General features: G+C 48.4%; 1 protein-coding gene across 1 annotated transcript in view; it reads left to right on the top strand.

Moving 5' to 3' along the window:
* The first annotated feature begins 49 nt into the window (after positions 1-49).
* Positions 50-5,695, top strand: part of ACACA (acetyl-CoA carboxylase alpha) — a 217,350-nt gene continuing 211,704 nt past the window's right edge. The window contains exon 1 of the mRNA XM_030536766.1: positions 50-68. The gene's annotated coding sequence lies outside the window, so the exon portion shown is untranslated. The remainder of the gene's footprint in view (positions 69-5,695) is intronic.

The raw sequence follows: 5,695 nt of genomic DNA, 5'->3' as shown, positions 1-5,695 counted from the left end.
GAACGCGTACGTGCGCGCTCACGAGGCGAGAGGGGGCGACGCTGTTGGCGGCCGCACGCCGCGCGTTTGTGGGTTTGGGTCGCGCCGCAGGAGGGTGAAGGGGGGCGGGGCGAGTCGTGGGGTTTGGGTCGCACCGCAAGGGGGGGGAGCGAGTGTGCGTGAGAGCGAAAGTGTTGTGGGGTTGGGGTCTCATCGCGGGGGGAGGAGTTGTGGGGTTGGGGTCGCACCGTAAAGGGGCGAAGGGGAGTTTGGGGTCGCGGGGCTTGGGGTCGTGCCCTAGTGGGGAGGAATTGCGGGGTTGGGGGTCACACCGCAAGGGGACGGGGGGAGGAGTTGTGGGGTTGGGTCGTGCTGTAAATGGGGGGGAGTTGTGGGGTTTGGTGTCACGCCCTGGGAGGGAAGGAATTGCGGGGTTTGGGGTCACACCGCAAGGGGACAGGGGGGAGTAGTTGTGGGGTTGGGTCGTGTTGTAAAGGGGGGGGGAGTTGTGGGGTTTGGTGTCACGCCCTGGGAGGGAAGGAATTGCGGGGTTTGGGATCACACCCCAAGGGGACAGGGGGGAGTAGTTGTGGGGTTGGGTCGTGTTGTAAAGGGGGGGGGAGTTGTGGGGTTTGGTGTCACGCCCTGGGAGGGAAGGAATTGCGGGGTTTGGGATCACACCCCAAGGGGACAGGGGGGAGTAGTTGTGGGGTTGGGTCGTGTTGTAAAGGGGGGGGAGTTGTGGGGTTTGGTGTCACGCCCTGCGTGGGGAAGGAATTGCGGGGTTTGGGATCACACCCCAAGGGTATGGGGGGGGTTGTTGTGGGGTTGGGTTGTGCTGTAAAGGGAGGGAGTTGTGGGGTTTGGTGTCACGCCCTGGGAGGGAAGGAATTGCGGGGTTTGGGATCACACCCCAAGGGGATGGGGGGGGTAGTTGTGGGGTTGGGTCGTGCTGTAAAGGGGGGGAGTTGTGGGGTTTGGTGTCACGCCCTGGGAGGGAAGGAATTGCGGGGTTTGGGATCACACCGCAAGGGGGCGGGGGGGGAGTAGTTGTGGGGTTGGGTCGTGCTGTAAAGGAGGGGGAGTTGTGGGGTTTGGTGTCATGCCCTGGGGGGGAAAGGAATTGTGGGGTTTGAGGTCACACCGCAAGGGGGCAGGGGGAATAGTTGTGGGGTTGGGGTTGCACTGCAAGTGTTGGGGGGAGTTTAGGGGTTTGGGGTTGCACTCCGGGGGGGGGTGAAGGAGTTGTGAGGTTTGGGTCACACCCTAAGTGTGTGGGGGGAAGTTGTGGGGTGTGACATCATTGTGCTGAAGATTTGTTTGTTTTGCTTTTTTCTGTTTGTAAAAACAAGACACTCTTTAGCCTGTATTTAGAAACACGTGCATGAAAGCCATCTGGAGGCTCCAAGGTCTATCTCTGGACTTTGGCAGCACTGTAGCTCCTGCAAAGGTGCAAAATAATTATCAATTATTGGTAAAAATCTTCCTTCTGGCTATAGATTGCAGTCTCCTTTGCCCTCTGTGCGGCAGCCTTTGCAAGGCATAATGTGTTCAGATTTACCTGGGTGTCTTCATTGGTAGGAGGACTCCTGCCATTTATATGAATTTGAAGGCTGTTGTTTGTATTTATTTTTGCAGTATGCATGTTTCAGTGAAACATTTAAACTCTTGCCCTTTATGTAGTTTTTACTCAACTAATTTAATCCTGGCTTGCAGATAAATTAGTTTGACCAGGTCTTCAGATGCTAAAAAGTTAAAATTAGAGCCATCTGAGGAACTATCTGTAAAAACAGTATGTTATGTGGCCATACATTTATCCATGTTATAAAATAGGGCTAAGGTCTTATCTGCACTACACATTGGCACAATTTTGGATCTGGGTTAGGGTTCCACTTTGTTGCACCCAGTTTACGTAACTGCGTATGTTTATGATATAAATGGGCATGCTGAGTCTCATGACTTTCCATTGTAGTGTATAGAATTTAGTGATGGTAACCACTTACTGAATTAGATCTATAGTAGGGGTTTGCACCAGATTAATTATATTGAGGTAGGGCTCTAATTAACAAAGCTGACATTTAAATTGCTACCTTTTGACTTCCTGCTAAACTGAGTTTACATGTCTGAGAGCAAGTGTTTCACAGACCATCTGCACACTCTAGAACATTTGAAAGGTTTTTCCCCAAATCACAAAGGCTAGAAACATTTTATATTGCCAACATTAATCTCTGCAGCATTGTATATTGCTCTAGGGGTCAGAGGAATGCATAAAGCAGTCTGCATGCTAAAAAGAATGACAGGAATGCTCAGATTTCAAAAGAGGGAGAGGAGCGCCCATAAACTTTGGTGGTAAGAAGAAAGCAAGTTTGTTTTAATTGTTTTTTTGTTTGAAAGATTTAATGATCCTTTCCAAGACACTCTCCTAGACCTGTGTATCCTTGCATAAGTGGAATAACGAGGAATTCAAGTTATTTTCCATGGAATGAAAGCTGTTTTCCGTGGATGACAGAGTGACTATTACCAGTTTAGCTGCAAAATGACCAATAATTCCTGCAAATTTTCATACACTGATGCATTACCCCTTCATGATAGACTCAGCCAGGACCCTCCCATAGGTAGTCTAGAGAGAAGCCATGGAAGACTGTTGTGAGTATTAGTCTTGGTACAGAAAAAGGTGTGTGGTGGAGAGTCAGAGAAGACTCCATTAGAAGAGAAGATAAGAAGGAACATGAGGAATGAGACAGGATATAGGATGATATGAAGGTGGATCTATAGGTGGTAGGCAGTTTTCCAAAGCCATGAGATGAAGTCGAGACATTGCAATTGTGGGTCATATTGTTCCTTCTCTCTGCTCAGCACAATTACTGCATTTGTTGTTTGAAGCTACTTCCTTTCACAATTTGTCTAGAAGTTCCACATAATGTATAATAAAACTCCATCTCCTGTCAGCTCCAAAATTTTCCCAAATGTGTTTTTAGTGCATTTATAGTTCATTTTCACAGTTGTATAATACAGTTCATGTAATGCACTTATTGCTAACCTCAGTTCTTTGGAACAAAGTCTTTCCTGGTGTGACACTCCTAAGCTCAGTGGAGATATACCATGGAGGAATTTAATCTCCTCTTTCTGTAGTAGCCTATAAATAAGCTTCCTAAAATGATGAGATCATCTTTTCAGCTTTCCCTATCAGGGTTGTCAAAGCAGTAGAGAGAAACTTTGGCATTCACTTTCACTTGAGAAGGATTCCCAGGTTCCTCCCTGCACCTTCCCCATCCATCTGCAATCTAGAGCCCTGGTTACTGCTTCCTAATGCTGTGTTTGTTGCACTCTGGTCATCTTTCTACTCACATGGCAACTGTGTATCTGTGTTGGATAGGAGGATGTTGGGGGCACCAAGTCAGAGGGATTTGCATCTTGTTTTGCAGAGAGCCCTGCGATTTAGAAGTGACACAGCTAAGTCGCCCTGTTCAATATGGTTACACATGCACCAGAAAGACTTCTTAACTTATCGCTAAGGTTGTGTGTCTGTCAGCGTGACTTCCTGACTCCTGCAGTGGCCGGTGTGCCTGGCTCAGTGGCTGCTTGAGGTGGGCAGCCCCTGGGCCAGCAGCAGCAGTTTGGGTGTGGGAGGGGGCTCAGGGCTGGGACAGAGGGTTGGGGTGTGGGGTGGCACTAATCTCAGGGCAGGGGCTCTCTGGAAGTGGCCGGCATATCCCTGCAGCTCTGAGGCAGAGGGGCCTGGGGGCTCTGTGCACTGCCCCTGCCTTCAGGCACCGCCCGCACAGCTCCCATTAGCTGCAATTTCTGGCCTGTGGGAGCTGCGAAGCGAGCACTCATGGCGGAGGCTGTGCTCAGAGCCCCCCTGGCCTTTCCTCTCCCTAGAAGTTGGTGAAACTGCAGGGACATGCTGGCCATTTCTGGGGAGCTGCATAGAGCTGGGTAGGGAGCCTGCCAGCTCCGCCAACACCTGTCCCCTCCCCAGCACCAGCAGGGGTCCAGGGCCATGTGCCACCACCCACCTCACCCCCAGCACCAGTGGGAGTCCCAGGCCAAACACCATGCCCCTCCGCAGCACCCGTGGTGCCCCCTGAAAGCCCCTCCAGAGCACCCATGAACCCCCAGCCCAAGTTTTAGTTAGGGGTATATAGTACAAGTCATGGACAGGTCATGGGCCATGAATTTTTGTTTACTGCCTGTGACCTGTTCATGACTTTTACTAAAATTACCCGGGACTAAAATGTGGACTGACTTATCGCCCATAACATGATGGTATTCTAGTGGTGTGGTGCCATGACCCCATTGGGAGCCTTTTCTGAAGCATCACTCTCTTTGGGGTCAATCAAGTATGTTTTTATTTATTGAGATTGCATCCGATACCAGAAGGTCTCTCAGAGACTAAGGCAGATTTGTGCAGATTATTTTTTTATATGCACATGCACATGATGCACTGATGGTTCTAACTAATATTTCATGCCTTTCAAATACATTGTTAGATTCTGGTCATGCAGTAAGCTCTGCAGAGAGGTCCATCTATTATCCGTAAGATTGGGTAGTGTAACCAGTAGTAATCACCTCTTCCAGACAATCCAACCCTCCTAAAAAAAACTGGGCATCACTCTTCAAATATGACATGTTTTTGTGTCTCTTTTCTGATGTTAATTTTGTTTGTGCCCCTGTGGAGGATGCATGACGCTGATTTAGAAAGACAGAATCTAGATTGCTTGGAGGAAATGTTCTGTTGTTCCCAACTAGGCTAGAAGGCCACTTTTATTCATTTTATGCAGATCTTTGACATTTAATTATTTACATGAGAATTTGAGATGAAAGCTGTTCTAAAGGCTTCAGCTGTTGCCTTTAGCCATTCATTTGTGAAACCTGAAGCTTGTATCTGAGATGGGTGAACTGTGTATAGTTCAGAGATTCAGTTTGGGTCAACACCTGAAGTTCGAATCCTTATCTGAACTGGAGATTGGCCCAATGTCAGAAGTTGAGTTCTGGATTAGAACCTCCACACAGTTTGTAGGGTGGAGGGAGCAGTTAATTCTGGCGTTCTGGTTTGAGCCCATCTCTAATCCAAATCTCTTCTGAACTACTGGGGACTTTAAAACTTGGCTCGAGATCTTGCAGGTATCATATTTCAGGCAGTATTTAGTTTCTCCTGGTGCAGGCCAGAACAAGGTAGTGCTGTTACACATGAAAATGTTGTGAACAAAACAGTTAACCAGTGTTTTGTTAAGTTGAAGATTTGTTTTGACTGGTTTGGAGGCACAGCAGCATACTCAGCTAATAGAGTACATGTATTTTTCTGTAATTCTGTGTGAATGTAAAAATCTTTTTTTTCTTTCATTATAGCCTGTGCACTTGAAGGGCACGTCTTCACTAGCAAGGTTAAAGTGCTGCCAACATGGCTGTGTAGTCGCGGCACCAGCACTGGGAGAGAGCTCTCCCGGTGCTGTAAAAAATACATCTCCGCGAGGGGAGTAGCTACCAGTGCCGGGAACGTGCCTCCCAGTGCTGTAACACTGTCTACACTGCCATGTTACAGCGCTGAAACTTGCAGCGCTCAGGGGTGTGTTTTTTCACACCCCTGAGCGAGAATGTTGCAGTGCTGTAAAAAGCCAGTGTAGACAAGCCCTAAGGCTCAAGAATAAATCCTTGGGGAAAGTAGTCTTGGTCAGAGTGCTTGCCCACTCCACCATATAAAGTATATCTACAC

Source organism: Gopherus evgoodei, chromosome 17 (genome assembly GCF_007399415.2).
Source record: "Gopherus evgoodei ecotype Sinaloan lineage chromosome 17, rGopEvg1_v1.p, whole genome shotgun sequence".
NCBI lineage: Eukaryota > Metazoa > Chordata > Testudines > Testudinidae > Gopherus > Gopherus evgoodei.
Note: the sequence above shows the minus strand (reverse complement) of the source record. Positions and strands in the feature narration are given on the sequence as shown.